This window comes from Tenebrio molitor, chromosome 3 (assembly GCF_963966145.1).
Source record: "Tenebrio molitor chromosome 3, icTenMoli1.1, whole genome shotgun sequence".
In the NCBI taxonomy this organism is placed as follows: Eukaryota; Metazoa; Arthropoda; class Insecta; order Coleoptera; family Tenebrionidae; genus Tenebrio; species Tenebrio molitor.
In genome coordinates, this window is record NC_091048.1 from 12,007,775 (window position 1) to 12,032,700 (window position 24,926).

The following is a 24,926-nucleotide window of genomic DNA, read 5'->3' on the forward strand; positions in this document are numbered from 1 at the left end:
ATACGCGCAATAGATCTACACATTGTGAGACAAGAGTTGACCGCGAAACCTTATTCCCATTGCTTTGTGTTGGTTTACTAGTCGAAGTTATTTTAAAATTACAAACAATCATGTGGTGAAAAGTTTGGAAACTTTCCAAATGTTTCATTGCAAAGACTAATTTCGTTTTTTAAACGAAATGGTTTTGTCCCTAGTGATGAACACAAGGAAAGTTATATACACGATCTGTGGACGAACGTGGAGGAAACGAACCAGGTTGTGAAAGCAAAATACTTTCGTTCACATAAAAAAATCAGTCACCACACACACATTAGTGTTAGACAATGCGGACAATGTTCTTAATACAAATTGCTCATGTGAAGCTCCAACTTGATTGTCGTGGACAAGACGTATCTGTAAGTCCCCAACCAGTGTTGACTAGCTTGAAAGCTGCAATCCTTTATGGTGAACATTTCGTAGCAATTAAGAAATTGCTTTTAGAGTTTAATGCCGAAGAGTGTGCTGTTATTACGAACACAAAGGCACAAAATATTGTTACAAAAACTTCACTGGCAAATCAACTAACCTTTATCAAAACGCATTACAGTTTTATAGTAAAAACTGTTCAATCTTTACCTCCCTCTACCCCGACTTAGTGGTGCCGGACCCTTTCGGCTGCACTTGTATAAAACCCAAATATTTTGTAGAATTAGACACTTGTAAATAGAGATTCGTTGAAGCCACACGTCTTTTATTCAGTCCATTGATTCGTTCTCTGCTTATCGGTCACTTGTTCAAAAACGCTTGAACAAAAACTATAAATAATTTAGAAAAGCGGAAAATGTCTTTAACAGAATTTGTTGAAATCATTATAGTATGTTATGATACAAGTTTAAAAGGAAGCCTTAAAGCTTTAAAGGCCCTTATAAACGTGTATCATACGCTATTTTTTATTATACCTGCACTACAATCTGAAAATTATAACAAAAAAAGTAAATTGAAATACCTTTTCCGAAGTAATCTCTATCATTAATCGTTGATATAGAAATGGTCAATTATTGTTGTTTCGTTGCTATTATAAATGCCTATTTATCATTGTTCAAAATGTAGGTTAATTTGTTGTTACCTAACTTTAACAGAATTTGTTGAAATCATTATAGTATGTTATGATACAAGTTTAAAAGGAAGCCTTAAAGCTTTAAAGGCCCTTATAAACGTGTATCATACGCTATTTTTTATTATACCTGCACTACAATCTGAAAATTATAACAAAAAAAGTAAATTGAAATACCTTTTCCGAAGTAATCTCTATCATTAATCGTTGATATAGAAATGGTCAATTATTGTTGTTTCGTTGCTATTATAAATGCCTATTTATCATTGTTCAAAATGTAGGTTAATTTGTTGTTACCTAACTTTAACAGAATTTGTTGAAATCATTATAGTATGTTATGATACAAGTTTAAAAGGAAGCCTTAAAGCTTTAAAGGCCCTTATAAACGTGTATCATACGCTATTTTTTATTATACCTGCACTACAATCTGAAAATTATAACAAAAAAAGTAAATTGAAATACCTTTTCCGAAGTAATCTCTATCATTAATCGTTGATATAGAAATGGTCAATTATTGTTGTTTCGTTGCTATTATAAATGCCTATTTATCATTGTTCAAAATGTAGGTTAATTTGTTGTTACCTAAGCAACCCTTAGAGTTTAGTGTTTTAAAGGCCCTTTTTCGCAGGTATTTTACCCCCAATTTCATAATCAGCCTAAAGTTACTTTATCTACTTTGAGTTACAAATAGGCTCATTATTACACCGAAAACAGTTTAATAATGAAGCAGATTATTAAACTGTTTTTGGTAGCTTTTGTTATATTGGTTTAACGTTAGGCCTCAAGGTAACGAATGAAGCTACGAGGTAAATTTAGTAAATATAACCTTACATTTTTGTGACAAATGTCTGTTGCCAACCCACGCAAAAGCCCCTAGTCTACTATGAAAGCTTGAGCAGCCGAAATTTCAGGGATTAGTAAAGCAAAGTAGATAAAATAGTATATTATACTGTTACCATTAAAGTTTACCATTTACCATAGAAACATATTGTTGCAACAATCCATTAAAGTCACTTTAAGATAAAGTCGACTTTAAGTGTATTATGAAACTGACCCTTAGTGTCAAAAACAGGGATTATGATTCAGGTATAATAAAAAAGAATTTAAAGACAATATTTCAAAAGTTCCACGTAAAATGGGTAATTCAATTAATAAGAAATGTTGTGTTTTAGAAAAAAATAGCGGCTTCAAGACCCTTGAGGACACTTACAACATTTTTAATTTTGTCTGAGGTCGGTAGTCCTTAACATTCGTGATGGTTAGAACGTTTTTTGCTCGATTGACTATTTTGGTGCGTTCGGTAATTACTAATTACATTAGATTAATTTTTTTTGCTCAAAATCGTTCGTTAATTGCAAGTTGAGGGTTTTGAGGGAAATCTAAATCGTTCGGTTATTTTTCGACGGATTGATTTGAGGAAGCACGATAGCCTCGGAGATTTTTGATCGAGTTAGACGAGGAATCTGAACGAAACGTGCGCATTGCCCACATTCAAAAAGTTGCCCCCACAAGCTTGGAGGTTAAGTTCGATTGTCGCCAAAGAATTACGAATTGAATCGAATGAATCCTACTAACGGTGATAGTTGTGGTGATAGTCCTGCAGTAGAAATTATCTACATATGTAACGTGTGTCAACTGGTGAGTGGGAATGTGGATGAAATGGAGGACCACATGCAGTCCCATGAATTTGCTTGTTTGTAACACATCATATACTGCAAAATTAACTATTACAAGAATATAATAACAAATGTGATTCTAGGCGAAATGAGTCGACTGACCAGTGTATCAATGGCATATGTCGAAAAGGATGCACAGCCAGTTGCAAGATCGAGCTCTGACATTGAAACTCACGAAACATTCAAGAAAACAGAAGTTGCAGGGCCGAGCTCTCTATCTAACATACAAATATAATGAATTATTGCATCCGGACAGATATTTTCCCAAACTGTTTGAAAAGATCTATTGTAATACCGATTTTTAAAAAAGGTGATAGAAATGATTGCAAAAACTATCGTCCTATTTCCTTGCTGCCAGTGTTTTCAAAAATTTTCGAAAAACTCTTACTTCTGCAAATCGTAAATTTTTTCAATAAAAACAATTTATTTTCCAATGCTCAATTTGGTTTTAGAAGAGGTCTTTCTACATCCAGTGCAGTGCTTTCTTTTATTGATAATATTCTCAGATCTTTTGAAAAGAACAACCATTATAAAGCAATATTTTTGGACTTAAGTAAAGCGTTTGACACGGTGTCCCACGATATTTTAATAAAAAAACTTGGATACTATAAGTTCTCCTCTAGTAGCATTTCCATGATAACTTCGTACCTTAGTAATGGAATTCAAAAAGTAAAAGTAGATGGTGTTTTTTCAGAAAAATCTAGAACAATTCACGGTGTTCCGCAAGGATCCATCCTCGGTCCCGTTCTTTTTTTGATATATATTAACGACTTACCATCTTATATTCCACAGGCTGATACAGTTCTTTATGCAGATGATACTACTCTCGGTCTGTCAGAGGCATCAGCTGTCAGACTAAATTCAGAAATAAATAGCATTCTTTCCAAAGTACGAGACTGGTTATTGTCAAATAAATTGCATTTGAATAACGAAAAAACAGTTAACGTAAGTTTTACCTTGAAAAAAACAGAAATCTCAACTGACGAAACTGAAAGCGCCAAATTTCTTGGTATTTTCGTAGACTCACATTTACTTTGGCATAAACATATTGATTTCCAGGCAAGCAAAATTTGTAAAAATATTTTTCTTTTGAGGAATCTGTCAAATTGTGTTTCACAAAAGACGCTAAGAAGTGCATATTTTGCTTTAATACAGTCTCAGTTACAATACTGCATCACCTTGTGGGGCCATTCTTCCGCTTCAATACGTTTGTTTAAGCTCCAACGTAGAGCAATAAGAATAATGGCAAATATATATACCATTCACGATGTTTTGGCATAAGGGGAGGCCATGGAAAAAGTGCATTTAAGTTGGCAGTAAAGCTGTCTGTTGAATTAGGTTATGTTTTTCTAAGTTTGAGGTTATAAACTGCGTCATTGTCTAGTGCATTGTTGTCAGTTTTACTAGTTTACAATAGAACAATACTCACACATTTTTAATCCATTTTGACAAAACAGGAAACTGACTTGAACAAACTACAGAATAGTAAGGGCCGGGACCGAAAGACAAAGTGACTCCTGTCAATTTATGCACCACTTAGATAACCCATTTATACAGTATCTTAACCAACGAATTAGTAACTTCTCAATGAATTTTTCATGTTAACCAAAACGTTCCTAGAACTAGATTGTATAAAACCTTGTACCTACTTATTAAGCCTTACATTATTCGAATATTTCTGCAAAATATTTACACACCCATCGTCCATGACAAAAAAGAACAAAACTATTCAACTTCCATAATTTCATTAGAAAATTCTGAATCATCATTACCTGCATGAAAATCCCAATCAAATTCCGAGTCAGATTCTCCTAATGAAATTATTATTAAAGGAAGAACGTTTTCAAATGAAAGATTTCCCATTAATTTTGCCCAATCTTCCAAAATAAGTTCTTTACAATATCTACAAAAATGTTGGCAAATTTCAGGAGTACATTTCAAAATAGGCTCAAGCCACTCATTCACAACTCTATGGCGAAGTTATAATAGGTCTTACAAAACCCCTGTGCCATTTCAATTGGGTCGTTGTTTCTTCCTTCACTATCCGTGCTACATATTTATCTTGTACTCACCTACGATTCAATTTATACATAAAAAGAACTTGACTTCACTGTAACTTACTGAAAATATGTTCTGCTGTCTAATATAAACACCATCAATACGTTTTAATGTCGCTTAATTATGATTACGGTAAATTCGGCAACATGTTACGTTCATTTTGACAGGTCCGCATGTCAGGCACTTTAGTGACAGCAGAGATGACAGAAATCAAACATGTATCCAACTTTAAAAAATGAAATCATAGCCTCCCCTTATGCCAAAACATCGTGAATGGCATATAGGATATCGCACAGATTGTCGCCTATATTTTAATAAATTAAAAATTCTTACCCTCCCTTGTTTATACATATTAAGGTGTCTGCAATATGTCAAAAACAATCCTGATCAATATAAAAAGTTAAAATCCTTTCATAACTATTCCACAAGGAAAAGCGACTACAGTTTCGACGTTTTCAGATTGAACAGATCGAGACACGGTCTTAACTTTTATTCAATAAAATTTTATAATGTGTTACCTCATGTATTCAGAAAGATGTCTCCAGACCTGTTTAAGATGAAAATTGAAAAATACTTACTTGCGAAATCATTTTACTCGGTGGAGGAATACCTGAATGATAACTTTTCCGACGTTATAACTGTGTGTAATTGTTAGTATAATCAACAACATAATACATTTAATGTATCTGGTAGTATTAGTGTCATTTATTTATATCATTTTCTTTTCTGACGACTGTAAATACTGTTGTATAGGAACGGGAATAAAATATTTATTTATTATTTATTTATTATTATTTATAAACACTAACAGATTGCAGCAAAGTATCGAATCCAACATAGACAACACAGTAAACCTATAGAACGCAAACTCCTATGCATTTTCCCCATTTTTTTGGAAACGCACCCACCACAAGCCGTCAGGGGACGCTGCCGTTTTATATAAATAAAAATCGCGGAAACTTATGCCAAAATTTAAAAAATTATATTTTGACATATCAAGTCATCAGTAATAAATTTACTATTGTGCGACTTTGCACCCTGCAAAGGAATTATAAACCATGTGGAACTCGCCATAGATTTCCAAATCCAATTAAATATCCTGGGCGTTTTATGGAATGGATTAAAAGACGGGCAACAAGCAGTTATCAACTTTGGAGCCTATGAAAGTGTAGGTGTAACAGCTACACTGTGTGTGGACTTCATTTTACCAGCAAAGACTTCGGCATCGGCACGAACGAATATGGCCGTAGATACCCTCGATACAACTTCCATCCTTTTCCAGTCCAGACTTACTTCCAGTAATAGTAAAAAAATATTGATAATTATATTTTAACTGAAAACTATTTTTTATAGAATTTTCATCCGATCTACTGATCTACGATATTTCTACTGAAGACGCTATAAGTAAATTGTGTAAATCCTGTTTTATGTAGTAATGAAGATATAAATTCTTGTGGAAGTTTCAAAAAGAAAAGCTGAGCATATTTAAAATTATAAAAAGGCAGAATGTTAATCCAAAATTCGGGCTGCAACTAGGGGCTGCAATGTACCGAAAACGTTACATGGAAAATTCGATGTCAAAATAAAGAGCAAAATTTTGAAGGTGAGGAAGCCATAAATCTCTGTTTGTCGCAATTGAGGAAAAGAAATACCAAACCAAAATTTATAAAAATGCAATGGAAATGTATCGAAAAAAATTGAAAATAAAAACTTCAAAATAAATGTAGTCTTTTAATTTCATAAATAAATTATTTGAAAATTAAAATAAATAAAAAAGCCAGGATATCCAGCTGGCTGTGTCTTATTTTGCACCTACCACAAGCCAGTGGATGGCGTCGGGACACAAAAAACTATGGGAGTTTGCGTTCTATAGGTTTACTGTGTTGTCTATGGAATCCAAATAACACGATGCTAATAATCGAGTTATGCAAAGAACACGATACAGAGTTCCAAAGTGGTGTCAAAAAATACATATGGCAAAAAATTGCCAGAGAAATAAGTGAAAAAACAAAAACATCAGTATAAAATGTGTTGCTGCTTTCCATTTGATTATTTGGGTACCTCAATCGAAATTGTCACAAAATAAAATAAATTCTCCTCGTCCCGTAAGGAATCTCCTAGTCCCGTAAGTATTTTACTTTCGTAGCTAACAACCACACGCAAGATAGGATTCACAGTGTGTTGCTAGAGCAGTAGATGAAACTTTCTAGATACGTAGTAGGAAAAAAATGTTACAGCAAAACAATTGCAAGAATTATATTTGAAGAAATTTAATTGTGTGATAAATCCTTTCACTGACATAACATTTAAAGGAGCAAGAGCAGCAAGGGACGCCAGACGTCGATTAATTCAAGGTGACATAAATAAAAGAAAAACTAGGTCAGTAGCTCTCAACAAAGAAGAATACTCAAAGATGATTAATATGTGGGATGAAAGTTGTCCCTCTGGACTTCAGATAAAAAAATTTCCAGATTGTAACTCGTGAATTAGCGTGGCGAGGCCGAGAAGCTGCTTCTTGTCTAGTTCATTATTTCAGTGAAGAACTGAACAACCAAGGTATTCCCACTGGACGTTTTCAGTACAACCCTATTTTTTCTAAAACCTGTCAACGTGGTTCCCATAAGCTTAATGACAGCAAATGGATTATTCAAAATAAAGAAGACACAAACGTTTGTCTTGTTAGAGCTCGTGCCAACTCTCATGATCGATGACCTTGACAAAAGCTGCGCGAAGGCGGAGCCTAATTTTGATAAGTGAAACGTGAAAACATCGGTTGTTTGGTTAGGAATTTCAGAGTGGCGCCAAATTTAAATGTTGCACTCTCCAACGGTTTGGACTAGAATGCCCGACTTGTCGTCAGATAAATATCAACATAAATTAGTTCACAAACCTGCAAAATGTAAAGAGAATGGAAACAACATCTGCAATTATGCAGATTAATGTAGTCTTGAAAAAGACTGTTTGTAAACTCGGAATAACAATAATGGAACGGAAATCAAAAAAAACAAGGAAGCAAACACGGAGAGCGGAGGTTAATCACGAAGATCGGACAACAACACAATGAAAACATTGAAAATCCAAGATCCAAAACAAAAAGTCCAAAACACCCCGAGTTTTGCATCCCGGGGTTTTGTGGTGACAGTACCCATGTTTTTAGTTCGACTCGTACAGCCGCCTTTGTACGCATTTTGGTTTCTGCGTCATCGATCATGAGAGTTGGCACGAGCTCTAGGTATGTTAATTTACAAATATTTCAGTATTAAAATTATAATCTATTGCAGAATTTGAAATTTTTCCTCACTACGATTGGCTGACAGGACTGTTTAAAAAATATAATTGTTTTGAACGAACTGTCATTACCCTGTCATAAAATGACAATTTCAGGAAAAGCTTGAGAACGGGTCTTTTCTTATGATTCTACGAAAATTGGCGTTAGTAATCCGTGATTTAATACTCCCACCGCGCCGTTCGATACGTATGTACGTATGTACTGCGACGTTATTACTTTTTCTCTCTCTCAACGAAGTGCCCTAATTCGCACACAGGCGAAATAATAACGATTTCGCTAATTGTCGGCTTCACAGTCGACATATTCTACCAAACACGTCTCGAGAGTGTTGCAAAGAATGAGAATGTCTGGCACGGCAATAATCCGGGAGTTGGGTAGAATTAATCGACTGTGAAGCCGACAGTTAGCGAAATCGTTATTATTTCGCCTGTGTGTGAATTAGGGGTCTTCGTTGAGAGAGAGAAAAAATAATAACGTAATATGGGGGCTGGATTTAACTGTTGGCTTCTGTCGTGCAGAGTTCACGCCTCGAGAGAAGAGGCCACGCCATTGTTCGGAGTTGATAGAAACTAATTCTCCAGATACAATTCCTTTGTCCCGTTGAAAAACGAAAACTCCAGACCGAGGAGACCAAGGACTCCAGGACCAAGTAACAAAGGTTCCAGTCCAGAGGCTACAGAGGACTCAACCATCTCATCGAAGTCTTTCAGTCCAAAGGTGGTGAGTCGTGGGCTTTTGGTTTTAGTGTCTGGTTCCACCCATTTGTTCGGTCACATTGCTGATTTTGTCTTGAAAAATGGATATAACAATATCGCCTGATTGCCTCTCTCACGAAGAGTTGTCGTACGAATTAGCGGTAAGGGGTACTAAGGTTACGGACGCTGACTCAGTGGAGTCCTTAGCGCACAACTTAAAATATTTTCTCTCGATGGAGCGAGACGGAGTTCTGTTCGAAATTGACGCGAACTTAGATCCGGGATCGAGTTAGACTCCAGTCGCTTCGTGAAGGGACATTAGGCGGGGATGTGCAGCAACGCTATTTCGTTCGACCGTTCTGTGATTCGACCAGGTCCATTTGTTAGTAAATAAGAGTGGTTGCTATTGGTCGAATATTTGGACCGCGCAAGTTTGCCCCACCAAATGTCCCTTCAGTCGCTAACAGAACTCTAGAACGATGTACGTTGATCTTAGATGGGATCCGGGAGTTACTTATACGAATATTGGATGAACCTAACCTCCACGTTATAGCGACGAAGCTAGCTCACTTGAGAAGACGATTAAGTACGGTTACGGTCGAACCGGGTGCACAAACCGAAGCGAAAGAGAAGTTGAGTGTGGGCATAGAGAAGGCGGTAGAGAGCTTCAAACCTCGCGCCAAGTTTTTGACGGAAATTCCTGCCATGTCCACACCACGAGCAGAAGCCGTAGACGAACTCTTCTCGTTCAGAAACTACGGAACGCCGCACAAGAAATAGAGAGTTGGGGCATCACCTTTCAGGGGGACCGTAAAGACGATCTCGTCGTGTTTGACTTCATTGTCCAAATCAACGAGAAATGTGCCTCCCTCGACCTACCGCAAGACGCCCTGCGTTGACATGCGAAGTTGCTATTCAAGGGCGAAGCCCTGATCTGGTTCAGGATGATCGAGAGTAGCGTGTCGAGCTGGACGGACATCTGCGAGAGGCTGAAGGAAAAATTCCTACCGATAGAATATTACGATACGGCACGGGACAACCTCTTAAAATATCGTCATTTGCCTAAACCGTTACCCTTCCACGAGAAGATGGCCGCGATCAGAAGGAACATTTTATAGTCTGTGGGATAAGGAAATTGTCTCGCCGGACGAGCTGTCCCGTCTTTAGGCGCTTTCCATTTACACCTCGGAGTAACTCGGGAGTAACTCTTACTGAACGTACCCTAAAACAAGCGTTCCATTTGCGTGATCTGAAGTGAACCGAACTGATCCGTTTGTTACCTTCCCCTGCCCCTTCACGCTCCACCTTTTTGGAACCGACTAATAGGATCAGTAGAATCATTTGATGCTGTGATTGGACGGCGGTAAATAATACCATAACCAGTATAACCCAAGTTTTTATATTTGAGGTTATCAACAAGTGCATAGGTGTGTATAGTTGTTTGAAGCTCTGTTATACTCAGTTATACTGTAGGTAAAAACAATGGCTAAAATAATGAAAAATATAGAAATAATTTCCATGGAAGTGGCTGACGTGTTGGATAATCAGTTTTACCTATTAAAATCTTTAGGTATGTATTACATTGCCGTATAATAATTGTTATAAACCTGTGTAATTGCTACAGATCGAACTCAGGAGTATAAAATGCCTTGTGGACTAATAGATATGAATGATGGGACTCTTGTGGCAATAGGGGAAAATAAATATATCAAGCTTATTATTCCAGATGAAAATGCTGATTTACCTGAACCACTACCTGAACCGACACAAGATAACATTGGTAAAATAATTTATTTCTTTTGTAATAGGTATTTGATTTTATAGTTTTGTTTTACATCTAGAGCCAACTGGAACGACCGATCGCCATGTCTGGAATTATGATGAAACAATTTGTTTGATTAATTCGATGACGACCAACATGGAAGACTTAAATCACGCACGAAAACGGCGATATGTTTTCAAATGTATCAAATGACCTCTTAAGCAATGGATTTACTGTAAATTCTTATGCTTGCCAAAGTAAATGGAAAAATTTACTTAGAAGTTATAAAAGTTGTAAAGACCACAAAAACAAAACTGGGCGTGGACCATCTCGTTTTCTTTTTTTCGAAAAAATAAATGATTTATTGGGTGAAAAACCGAGCAACAAATGTGAACATACACTAGAATCCAGCAATTTATTACATATTGAAGACGTTGCTCCCTCCCCTTCTTCATCAAGATCTGTGACATCAACTGAATTGACAACTGAAGATGACAGCGCTGTCAGCATATCATCTGAAGAGCAAAATAATGGGCCAACCAAAAAACGAGCAAAAAAGACCATCACATATCAAAGCGATTTCATATGTTTGAAAAAAATTGAGTATGCCAAAAGACAAAAACGACATGAAGAGAAACTTGCAATACAAAAAGAAAAACTGAAGGTAGAACAAGAAAAAATTAATATCCTGAAACAATTACTAATGAAAGAATAGGTCATATTCATGCAAGCAATATTACATTGTTATGTTGTTCAAGTAGTTATAGATGTTTTGTTTTATTTCATTACTATATTTCAATGTTCGTTTTAAGAATAGTTATTTAGTCGTATTTAGTGCAATTAACACTTATTTTGTTGAAAAGTTTATTGTCACACATGTACATAATAATTAGTATATAATAAAATACATTTTTCACATTTATTCTGGGAACATTCTTGCAAAAACTTCTTCTCGTCTGCTGTTGCACACAATAAAATCAGCCCAAGCTTCAGGTGTATTGTCAACTTGATCTTGTACATTATACAGTTCAATTGGTGTATTATCTTTATACATTTGACATATGTTGTGTAGTATATAGCTCACCATTATAATCTGAACAGCAGTATTTATGTTAAGATTATCAAGGTAGTGTAGTCGTCGAAATCTACCTTTAAGTAGGCCAAATGTATGTTCAACCACAATTCGACTGGACGAATGTTTAAAGTTAAATATTTTTTGGTTTGCAGATAACGCTCCGTTATCTTTGAATGGGGGAACTAACCACCTAAGAGAGGGATAGGCTGAATCTCCTAACAAAAAGTTTTCTCCAAAAAACTGTGGATTATCCTGAGCTTTGCTGTATATATTTGATTTACGTAGCAGACGGGCGTCATGTATTGACCCTGGTTCACCACAATAAACATCCAAAAAACGTTTGCGATGATCAACAACTCCTTGTATTAAAACACTGCAATACTTGTGGCGATTCACATATGCTTCTTGATGTTCTTGTGGTCTTCGGATTCTAACATGGCATCCATCAATCGCACCAATGATACCATCAATACTGTAGTGACCCAGTTTAAAATTTAAATTTAAGTTTCCGGTACCGCCACAACAGCGCGCCAAATGTGAAGGTACTAGCGGCTAGACTGGGAACTACTAGCGGAAATATAGCGGGGAGGAAACGGGCTCGCGCGGGTGGTTGAAGGGGGTAGGTCACTTTTGTTTGGTTTTTCGAAACGAACAGACCTTGCGAAGAGCGATCCAATATTCCAAAAATCTGTAAGTTACATCTGAACCGATTACACTACCGTTCCGAGTAGATATTTTGTGTCCCCGGGAAGAATTCAACGTTTTTAATTCACCTGGGTAATTTATCCCACTTTCGTTGCCTTTTTGTTTTGTGTTTTGTTTTGGGACCAGGACCACGTGGTAAGGGTATGTCGTAGATTTCATTTTGTTGCATGCTGTTTCTTTAAGAGGCGTCCATTTGTTAATTTTAAGCGTTATCCCTAAATTTCTCCCGGGAGGTCCATTTTTGACAATCTGTAAATTTCGAAGATTAGTAGCCGTCGTCCGGACCGCGTGCGTCCATTTTGTTTTTTTTTTTCGCTAACATTTTCTAACGGCACTCGACCCGCCATATTTTTGTTTAGTATTGCCAGCGAGTATTGTATCCCTTTTTAAAGCGTTTTTTATTTTATCGTTATTCAACTTCTCGCGTTTTGTCCTCTTTTATTGTCTCATTGTTTAATGTTGCGTTTTGTTTTGCTTGTGTTATCCTTGTTTAATGTTGCGTTTTTGTTTTGTGTATTTTATCATTGTTTAATGTTGCGCTTTGTTTTGCTGGATTTTCTCATCGTTTAATGTTACGCTTTGTTCGATAGAATTAAACTCGGGTTATTCCTTCGTGTTGTGGCTAGATTTCGGAAAAGTTAAAATAAAATGTTGTAAGTGCGCCCTGTGGGAGCTAGGTGACAATCAGGAAGTCGTGGGGTTGTTTAGTAAATTTCTGTGGAAGCTACGGTTATTTAGAGCCGTTAGCGGGGACGGACCTTAGTCTTTGCGGGAGCGGCGTCGGGATGTTTTCGTGAAGCTTCCGTCGACGGTTATAGGGACTTTGGGGTTTTGTCCGGAAACGGTTGGTTGGGGACGGCGGACCTAGGTCTTTGCGGCTGCGGTCTAGGAATGCTACTCGTACGACCCCGAAACGCTCTGTCACTCTTGCTGGGTCGGTGAAATAGTCCGACGTTCATTAATACCCCGAATATCTATAAACGTCGCTTGATTTCAAGATGATTCAGATAATTCTTCTGAGTCCCCTCGCGACCGAAAGTTTGTTACCTCCAGCTCTAAGTTCCCGTTGGCGTATCTTGACCGCGTAGTTCCGAGTTAAACATTGTTTTTGTCTTTAATCGAATTGTAAGATATGAGTAATACCTGGGATACGGTTTTTGAAGAGGGTTTTTCATCCGTCCCTGTCTGTAATAACTGCCTTATAATTTGTTTACTTGTTGTGCAAGCTTTAAACTGTCATTTTGTCTGCCATGTGCCCGTTTTTCTGTTATTTTAAATATTGTTGCATTCATCTTGTCGTTTATCTTGTGATGTACTCAACTGGTTAATTTCTTGTACCTCGTTAACCTTAATTTCTGGCTTTTGTATTTGTTTCAACTTCTTTTCATCAAAGTTATTACAGGCATTTTTAATAAAAGGTATTTTGCGTCCCTCACATGTGTGTTTTATTTGCGGCACTCTTCCAACTGGAACCCTCACCGTTTGCATTCCGAACCTTTTCCGCCAAAAGAAAATCACAACGTAGGGCTCCTCCGATTCGATGACGATCACGACCACATTTGTTACCGTTTTGCGCAGGTTCAAATATTTGGCGGAAAGAGTAATGTATTCAAATCATTACAATACCTTGTTTCATTCTAAAACCTACACTAATTTCTCTGTATTCATTCATTGTGGGCCACTTGATATACTCTATACGTAAACTGAGAAAGAACTGCAAAACTCTTAGCAAGCACCTGTGTGCAGAGCTGAGGGAGACGTCAAATCTATCAGAGACTTGTCTAAACGTTTCTGTGTTACTAAGGTACCAAATTGTTAATAATAGTGCTTTTGTGCTTGTAATTTTATCTTTACCGTATTCATGTGCCGGTATTAATCCACTGTTTTCCAAACGACCTACAATTATAGTTGCAAATTTAAGAAGCACTGTAATGATTGTAAGTGTATCAAACCTTACCTATAAAATGATATACAATAGTCCTGGACATTCGAAAATGGCTTTGGAACACCTTATCCGTATATTTGAGGACAGTGCTTTCAACATAGTTTTCTATTCGAGCTATTTTACATACTCTAATTGCATTACATTCATATTCTGAATCATCACTTTCCGTTTCAGTGTCGCTACTATCAGACGATGAGAAAGTATTAACTAATTCGTTCTACGAAATAAATTATGAATAATCTTTTATAAATTACAATATTGTTTAAATTTACCAATATTAATCTGTGGATTTTATTTGGAAACTTTTCAAGTTATGTCAAACGTCAAACTGACACCGGGTAGGTAGGGTAGATCAATTGAAATTTTAAGATTTTTAAGTGATCTGCTCCGGAGCTACACACAAGTGATCTACTCCGACCAGTTGAAACGATAAATGGAAAGCACCTATTGTCGCAGGTTGAACGCCATACGCTTCAACATTGAGCAACACGTGGCAATACAGCGAAACGCTAAGCCTAGTACCAACCGCGCAGAAAAGACGTCACCGACGCCCAACGACGTTTCTTCTCGATCACGGGACGTTTTCTGTTCGCGCTGCAAACGCACCGGTCACGAGGTACGGTTTTGTCCTTCCAATCCAGAAATAAAGTGTTTCGTGTGCGGCAAACCCGGTTATAAAAGTCACAACTGCCCGGCCTGCAAACAAGAACGGGGAAACGGACAAGGAGGACAACGACAATAGGTCCACGTTGCCCTCCGTAGTAAAGTCGACCAAATCAACCTTAGACTACTTGTTCGTGATCACGAAAGGTAACGAGTGCCCCAAGTTGACGGTCAACGTCTGTGGTTGTGAATTCACGACGTTGTTAGATTCAGGGGCCAACCGCGTGTTTGTAGGATCAGTCCGATGGGAAAAGTTGAGGGCGTTAGGTTTTCGATTGCACCCTACAGGGGTAGAGTGTTGTACCCTCGCGTCCGCGTCCGAGATCAATTGTATTGGGGCCGTGAACGTCCCACTGACGTTGGAAAGTAGGGTGGGCATTTTCGAGGTGTTAGTATTAGTGGGGCTAGAGGTCCGGCATGAGATGATCCTGGGGGTCGATTTCTGGGCCGGTATGGGTATCATTCCGAATTTGCGCCATCTGACGTAGGAGTTCCAGGACACTCGGAATAACGCCAGTTCTCCCCAACTTATTTCGAACTTAGTCACAAGGGACGACCTTTCTACAGAACAAAGGTCAAGGTTAGGGACTTGCGTCAAGGCTTACTTCGACAGCACCAGAGATTCGCCTCTAGGCTGTACGAATTTAAAATCGCACAAGATCGTGTTGTTCGAGGGTGCGAAACCGTTACGGGCACGAAATTACCGTGTCAGTCCTTTTACACAACGCCTCATCGACAAGGAGGACGACGAGATGTTGAAGTCGGATGTATTAGAGAGGGCCCAGTCGGAGTGGAACTCTCCTTATCTCATGGTGCCGAAGAAGGACGGCTCATACCGTTTTGTTATCGACTTTCGAAGGGTAAATGCCAGGTCGAAGAGGGTGTGTTATCCTCTCCCTAATTTCTCCCATATTCTTGATAGTTTAGGTAACGCGAAGTATTTGTCTAGTTTGGACATCAAGAGCGCGTACTGGGAAGTTCCCTTGGAGGAGGCTAGCAGACCCTTGACGGCTTTTTCGGTGGCGGGCCGCGGACAATTCCAATTCCGACGGATGCCCTTCGGTCTTCATTCGGCAGCCGGAACCTTTCAGGCCCTTGTAGATAGATTATTTACCCCCGATCTCGAGCGGTATGTATTCGCTTACCTCGACGACATCATCGTCAGCACGCCAGATTTCGAAACTCATCTGAACGTTTTGCGGGTAGTTTTTGACAAGTTAACGAAAGCCAGACTAACGTTGAAACAATCCAAGTGCGAGTTTTGCAAACCGGAGCTACGTTACTTGGGTTATGTAGTCAACCGCCAAGGTCTCAATGTTGATCCCGCCAAGGTCAGCGCCGTCGTTGACATGCCTCAACCAAAAGGAATCCGTGACGTCCGCAGATTGATCGGTATGATGAGTTGGTACCGTCGTTTTGTGCCTAATTTTTCGACCATGGTCGCGCCACTCACCAATTTAACCAGGAAGAAGACACGCTTCACGTGGACTCCGGAGTGCGAACGAGCCTTTTCGGAAGTCAAAAATGCTTTGGTTTCCGCTCATTTTGTCGTGTCCCAATTTTTTGCATCCCTTTAAGCTACAGTGTGCCAGTGACGTCGGAATCGGAGCGGTCCTTACTCAGAACATCCGGCGATCCCTGGGGTTCGCGAGGTCCTTTCGGTGGGGTGTCTTGCGTCCACGAGGACAGCGACCGACCACGCCGCGTCGTTATCATCCGTTCGCGAGGAGGCCGTTGTCCGGGCACACGACTCCTGCACCGGAAACGATACCACCAGGTGGCCCCCTCGTCACCCGAAAATTCGATTTTAGTGGCTGCGCCTACACAGAAGCAAGGGAGGAAGAGTTTTGTTTTCTTTTCGTTTGGATTTTCAACCTTGTAATAGATCCTTCAGATCGTATCAGTTTGGAGGTACTATAACCTGCTACGTCGAGCCCAGAGACCGGGGGCTTCACTCCAAACCACTGCGACGAAATTTGCTGGAGCGGCAAGGTTATAAAAGGTGGAACTAGCGCCATTTTCAGGGGCTTCACGACCGTACTTCCGTGTGTGTGTTCGTGTTTGTAAAGGGAAAGCGAGGGGGTGTTTTCCCAGTGTACCAGTTGTTGGCGAGTCCGTGAAGGAAACCCGTGTCGGCTGGAGAAGACATACAAAGAGTGCTCCAACCTAAACGCTGCGGCGGATTAAGGTTTCTTACACGAGGGTTCATCGGACTCTACGCTTCGGCGGATTTAGACCTCGCCACCCTGTTGGACCGTCATCGTCCCCCTGGATCCTCCTGAAGGGCCGAACCACAATTCGGACAGCCCTCGGCCGAGGACCTCTTCCTCGAGGAAACGTGTAACACTTGACAAGGTCACAGCAGGATCCCAATTATCTTTTGTCCGCCATATTGGTTCTTTTTATTCACACGTTTGCGTTATCGGACTCGATTCTCGACATTTTTTTTACCAGGACTCGTCGGTAATAACTTTTCTTTTCCCAAGGAGAGTCGGAGCGAGGGACGACTCCGAGGACTTTCCGTGGATGCGGGCAGCGTAGCGGCTTTGCGGCGAAAAAGGGGACTCGGAGGACCTTCCTTCGGCCCACATTTCCCGAAAACTCGACGGTCTCATCTCAACACCTTAGTTAGAATGCACAGACCTGGTGTAAGAAACTTCATCATTATATTTTAAATAGTTTTTCATCAATTAGTTTAACACCTGGTCAGGGAACCAGTTCATGAAAATTTATCTAATTTTTCACGCCTTCAGCGTCGTAAAAATAGTCCATTTTAAAAATTATCCTCAACAGACTCCATTATCCTTAATTTTCGAAATCACTAATATTGTATCTCGTTCATCTTTTAAGAGACAGAGTTTCCCATTGCCAGTTTATCTTAGGTTTTGGTTGTATTGCCCCAAGAGGCAGCTAGGTTATCCATTTTATATGTTTATCTTTGGTGAACTGTGACAGACAGGTTTGGGGAATAAACTCTGTTATATTTTACCTTTGCGTTTCTCCACCCAACTCCCGGATTATTGCCGTGCCAGATATTCTCATTCTTTGCAACACTCTCGAGACGTGTTTGGTAGAATAAATCGACTGTGAAGCCGACAGTTAACGAAATCGTTATTATTTCGCTTGTGTGCGAATTAGGGCTCTTCGTTAAGAGAGAAAAATAATAACGTAACAGCAGTACCCAGATCAACAAAGACAAATAAATCCGCGCAATATGTGTAAACAAATAATGTAATAACAAAAGCAAGCATATCTTTTAGATATAGCTGTTCCTAATTCCCATAATATAACACAGACATATAACACAAAAATTAATAAATATTTAGAGCTCTCCGTTGCTATGAGAAATCTTTGGAGTTTAGAAAAAAATTCTATTTTACCACTTATTTCAGCAACGGGAATAGTACCGCAATCTGTTTTTAAAAATTTAAAAATTCTGGATTTAGAGAAGACATTGGTAGTTGAAATTCAAAAAGGTATATTATTATACTCATGTCATATCGTGAGGAAATTCCTTAACATTGACACAGAACATAATACACAACAAAGTCAAAATGCGGAGGCGAGACGCCAGTAATTACGAGTATATTGATAAGCACTGCACTATTACTTGATAGTAATATCCGCAATAGTGTATGTACTCCGACAAAATTGCCGTGCCGCCGGATGGCGGAGGGATAATCTATTAAATAAACAACAATTAACAATAATGGGCTGTGACCAAAAAGTGGCCAGTGACTGCTCCGGGCTCTCAGGGGTTGTGAAATCTTGTGAAAAATCTGAAATGTTTGAAGTATGAAATTTTACAAGTATGAGACGGTTCTAAATGTTGAGAAGCGGGAAATTTGAGGCGCAAATTCTTATGATTCCGCAATAAAAATGTGGCGACTTATCTTATGCCGGTAACGTGGTGTGTCCTCGATTGCGTCGTTGCGGTACGGTACGGTTCCTTTTTTTGGCGTCACGGCGTGACCTTGACGGTATTCATTATTTGAACGGTAAATGGTCCTTACGAACGATGACTTGTCTGGCGACGACTCAAAATGCGATGTGGCTTTCGACCACTCTCAAAACGGTGATTCTCCCGTGCTGTAGCCCCGTCTTGTTGAAAATACCCCTGACCCGATTGGAGTTGATTGATGAAAACATCAAGAATGTTGTTCCAGTACCTTTCAGCTGTTACTGAATCTTCAAGATCGTTCGGAACAATTCTCTGACAAGTTGAGACTGTTAGCTCAGTCTGCTGCGACAGTTGCCCGAGAGATAATTGGCAGACGCATTTGACGTTGGACAGCAGGGGGGTGAAACTGGCATTGGCAAAATGGCAGCGGAAAAAGTGTGGGTGCCACCGGCGGGGCGCGGAGCGAGAGGGGGAATTTTGAATAAACCGCGCAGGCAAATGTCATTCTTGTCATCTAGTGACTCTTGTGAGCTTGCGCCTTTGCGAGTTTGCGAACAAGCATCCATCTTGTGTGATGTGTTGTGTGTTTCGTTTTGGGTTATGCCAAGGATGCTTGGCAAATTTCCCGAAAGTTTTCGTTTAGATTAGTGCGGATTAGTGCCATACTTGATATGTAAACTGTGTAAACTAAAGTTTTTCAGTCGTGGGAGTTGTTAGCCGAAAGAAGTATTCTTGTAAATATACAGAATCCATCAACTGGTGCATGGAAAATTTGTGAACATCATTTTGAGGCAATAGTTTTGTGAATGAAAGAAAGGATCGTTTAAACACCGGTTCTGTACCAAAACCTTAGACCATTCTGCAAATGAAGATTTTGTAGTTGTTGATGTCATCAGTCTACAACATTGACCGCGGTTTGCAAAGGTTTGGATCAAAAACCTTCCTCACATTCTCAAGATGGTGAAATAATGGACAGCATTTCCAGTTTTCATCTTCAAGACCATAATTATTGTGGAACAGGTGAAAGTGAAGTTTTGACAAACAAGCGTAAATTCGCGAGTAGAAGTATTCCGCAATATCCGAGGGATATTAAGACTGAAATGTAAATAGTACTGTGATTTGTTTTTTACTTTTTTCAAGTGAATGTTAATTTGTTGTTTATCTGTTTTCTTGAATTTTTAGAGTTTTATCTTGTTACATTTTTTTCTTATTTGTGTCGGTTTTTCGTTCAATATATAACTAATAAATATATATGTTTAATTTTATTTTTCTACTATTAAAATTGTTAAGATTTTAAAGTGAAAAAGTATATTTGGTTTTTTTAAAACCAAATTTACTTTTTACACTTTAATATCTTGACAACTAAAAAAAACTTATATCTGAAAAAGGGAGCACTATAAAGACTGTTGCGTTCAAATTTTTCCCGCGGTCATTTAGTTTGCCACTGGACTACCAGGAGCGCTGTATTTTCCGTTGCCAACCTTTAACATAGGGAAATCAGTTCTTATCTTAGGTGTTCTGTGTTGGACAGTGTCATTGGGTGATATTAATAAAAATAAGCAAATGCTGCCAAGCATTTGCTACTTAGCATTAGCATTTGCTTTAAAGTAAAAGCTTTTGCTTCTAGCAATTGCTTGTTTTGGTATTAATAAAGAAATCCTCTTGACAAAAGTATATGCTAGTGACTTGACAAGTAATTGCTTGCCTTTCAACGCAGGGCGCCAGGAAAATGTATCCAAAGTGGTGCCTTGTCTATAATTTTTCCCGTGACAAATTTTACAACATTCGATACAATTGGTTGACTTACTTCCATGAGTTCAGCTACCCCAATCTGAAATCCTATAAATAGTTTAACACTATTTATTACTCTATAAATAATTTTATTTTTTATTCCTGGATCAGCCACATATCGCAACAATATTTTTATTTTCATCACCGAAGATAAAGCACCACCACGCGTTTCTTCATCGTCATTCCCAAGAAAATTAGCAATCCATTGAACACTTTAATTTCGGAAATGAAACAATTTTACATCATCTTCTCTTGTAATGGTATTGTCTTTCCTTTCTTTGTAAAATTTACGGTTTCTTGGCACTTGGAACATACTTTTATGGTGCTTTAACAGCCGATTTATAACTACTAGTACGTCACGAAGAAGAATGTCATTTATCCTAGCAATTGCTTACTATTTCAAGTAAATGTTAAACTTTATTAATAGTAAAAGAAGCAAATCCTAATATCGTCAAGCAAATGCTTTCTAAAACGAGCAAAAGCATTTGCTAGCCAGGTCTCACTAGCATTTACTACACTTTTATTAATATCACTTAAAGCAATTGCTTATAAAATAGCTAGCAAAAGCATTTGCTACCTTTTATTAATACTGCCCAATATTTCGTCACTTTCTCAAAATGTGTGAACTGTGTGACCATTGCGAAAATAAGATTAAATCATGAATATCTGTTGTTCAGGAGTGAAATAGATTGTATAAAATTCTGAATTAGCATTGCGAAGGTATGATAAGAAAACAGACAGTAATAATCAAGGAATTTGTAAAGGTTTGATAAATTTAATGTATGAAATAGATGCAGTTCATGCAATCTTATATTGACGAATCTAAAAATACTGGTTTCTCAGGCTTATCAAAAACAATTCCAAATGAAATTCAGAGTCAATATTGGCAGTAACGCAGACTTTAACTAAAAAAGAAATTGATAAAAGTGATTACATCGCAATACGGGCTGACGCAACAAAAAATAATGCAAATATTTCTCAATTAGTATTTATAGTCCGCTATGTCAAGAATACACGAATTATAACATCTCCAGGGTACAATGCAGAAATGTATCTCGCGTAATTTTGAAAGAATCAGAAAATATTAATATTGACAAAACACCTGACAAATTAATAGCGCAAAGTTATGATGGAACTGCGATAATGCCATGTTTACTCACTGTTACTCACAATTGAACTTAATTTTAGAAAGAGCTGCACATCAAAATAAGCAGGTCAAAGTGTTTTTTGTAGACAATAATGGATTTTCAATTTTTTTTCTCGTTCGTCTAAACGTACCCAAATTCTTGATTCCGTTGTAGCAAATAGACTTCCGCAGGGGTCAAATATGCGTTGGAATTTTAGTTCTAGGTGGTTTTTAAAAATAACGAAGAATTTACAGAGTAATTGAATTAGTGAATCAACTGGTTTGATAAATTATCACTAGTAATATCCCGAGTGCATGTCAAATTATCGACAATTTGACATGCACGAGAGGATATTTTGGCAGACTATTTCCTGAGAAAAATTTACATGATAAGTAAGTACAAATAAACGTTATTCTTTTTAAAATATAAAATTAATAACAAATGATTTTTTAATTAGGACTACGCGAAAATTTGGCACTAGTGCAAATTATCGATAATTGCACTAGTGCAGTATTATCGCTGTAATTCGATCGCTATTGGCTAAAATTCAAATATTCGAGGTTTTTGATTGACTTAAATTTTTCGAAGAAAATAGTCATATATAATTGCCCTAGTGATTGAGAAATTACCGATAATTTTGTGTCGGTGATCACGAGTATCTGCTGTTGTAAATATTCCCGACTGCGTAGCAGGAGGGAATTTAACAGCAGACACGAACTCCAAACGCATCATCAGAAGAGAAAGGAATGCTTCGGTGGCCGTCAGAACATGTGCTACTTCTACTATTCATAAGAGTAGTTGAAGGCAAACAAGATATGTTTAACACCAGCCTGAAGAATAACGTATGGCTCAAAATCGCTGGTGAAATTACGAAACTTTCCACGAAAAAGTACACTCATGAACAAGTCGACAATAAATGGAAGGGGCTTAAAAACCAAAAAATCAGAGACCATAATGCCCATACTGGCAATGACTTAAAAAAAATGGCAATTCTTTTACGCTATTGATAGTTTCATAGGCAACAAACCTGAACTTTGCCCACCAGCGGTTTACAGTACCTCAAAGGGCTTCACAGTAAATAATGGTAAACCTGACCCCTTCTGTATTGTTCATTTATCAACATTAATTTGAGATGGTCAATTCAGCAACATCGACCATAAAGGTGCAGGATGTTCTACTAGTGGGTTGCAAAGATTTCAATCAAAATTAATGCAAAAACGTAAAAATACTGACAATTTGGCACAAAAGCGTCAAGAGGAGAAGATGGCACGTTATGACAGGTTTTTAGATTTGTTTGAAAGGTCCTTCGAACAAGATAATGGAGCCCAAAAATAATAATAAAGGAGTGTTTCTTTTTCATTACGGTTTATTATTGTTTTGTTACTGAACCCTCCACCACCCGGCGGCACGGCAATTTTCCCGGAGTACATACACTATTACGGATATTACTATCAAGTGATAGTGCAGTGCTTATCAACATAATTAGCGGCGTCTCGCCTCCGCATTTTGACTTTGTTATGTATTATGTTCTGTATCAATGTTAAGGAAATATCAGTTCATTTCATAACAAACATTTTTTTCAATTTAGATTTATTTTTATCTTCTCATATACAGGATTATTCACGTAAGATGACGAATCTCTCGATCTCTATTATACAGGACGATTCAGATAAGATAATGAGCCTGACGATCTACCGATGCATCCCAAAAAACAAATTTCATTTACGCCTTTGATCCAATTTAAATTAAGATTTGCGAAGCTGAATCAAAGTTTTCATCTTATGTCACTCTGACATCAGCGCAGAGAACGATTACACTGGTATACAGTGAAAAAATATTCTGAATAATTTTAACTAATTTTTGCTTGTCTACCCATGCTGAATACGAGTTGATAAGTAAAAGTCATTTATTAGTTTAAGTTTTCATGATACCTGATATCAATGATATCTTCCAAATTTAACGATCCTAACTTCCTTGAGCTTGATAATACTGATATTTACTAGTTAGTTGGCATCAAATTTTGAAAATATTGTGTTTTAGTGCTCTGTTCTGTATTACTAAGTGATAAAAGTGTTAAAAGTAAAAAAAATAATTATATTTTATAGCAAAATGTCTCTTTTAACACTCTTATCACTTAGTAATACAGAACAAAGCACTAAAACACAATATTTTCGACATTTAATGTCAACTAACTAAGTAAATATCAATATTATCAAGTTCAAGAAGGTTAGGATCGTTAAATTTGGAAGATATCAGGTATCGTGAAAACTTAAACTAATAAATGACTTTTACTTATCAACTCGTATTCAGCATGGGTAGACAAGCAAAAATTAGTTAAAATTATTCCGAGTATTTTTCCACTGTAGACGAGTATTATTGCTGGACTGTTTGTCGAGATGTTACAGAAGCAGAATACAATATATACAGAATAATGTACAGAAGAACAGTATGATTTCTGTTAATTTTTGCAAAAATCTTGTAATTTTTGTTTCTAGAAAACGGAAACTAATTTTAAGTATATATTATAAATTTTGTATTCAGCATATGAAGATTAATAAAAAAAAGTACTTTACGCGAAGAATACTTTTTTAAAGTCAAAATTTGTAGACTAGTGTTGTTCAATACCGTCTAATTTTGTTCTTATGTACCTTGTTATGTACCTCTCTTTCTCTCTGACCTCAGGGGATTAGCATTCCCCACCCACTTGTATATAAGGGTGGGCGTCCCCTGAGTGTGAGAGTTGGTCAGTGTTGTTGTACGAAGTAACATCTAAGTAAAAATCTAGAAAATCACACGAATTTGTTTCATTCACAATCACACTTCAATTTGAACTAAGTCGTTTGGAAACGCCAGCGACTTTGTATCGCCGAGACGATACATAAAAGTGGTCCTTCGAGCAGGATACATCGGTGTCCAACAAAAAAAATACGTAAAATCAGTGAGTGTGAGTGAGAAAATTCCCACATCAACACCCAACTTCACGAGGCAACAGCCCCAGGTTCTGCAACGGCAGAAGAATCAACGGCGAGAGTCCGCAATCAGCATGGAGGCAACAGGCAACAGCCCCACGTTCTGCAACGGCAGAAAAACGACAGCACGAGTCCGAAAACATCATCGAGGCAACAGCCCCACGAATCAGCAAAAAA

At 37.9% G+C, this 24,926-nt stretch overlaps 2 long non-coding RNA genes across 3 annotated transcripts in view; one reads left to right on the forward strand and one right to left on the reverse strand.

Moving 5' to 3' along the window:
- Positions 1–24,926, forward strand: part of LOC138126061 (uncharacterized) — a 144,046-nt gene that overhangs the window by 113,498 nt on the left and 5,622 nt on the right. The gene's annotated exons all lie outside the window — the stretch shown is intronic.
- LOC138126057 (uncharacterized) lies at positions 13,979–14,747 on the reverse strand. Of its 2 annotated transcripts, none has more exons than XR_011157592.1 (3): positions 14,571–14,747; positions 14,311–14,515; positions 13,979–14,249 (listed from the first exon to the last, which is right to left on the reverse strand). It is a non-coding gene; the product is annotated as an uncharacterized lncRNA (long non-coding RNA). The 2 variants fall into 2 exon arrangements; XR_011157593.1 differs by having other exon boundaries at positions 13,979–14,152; positions 14,208–14,249; positions 14,311–14,747.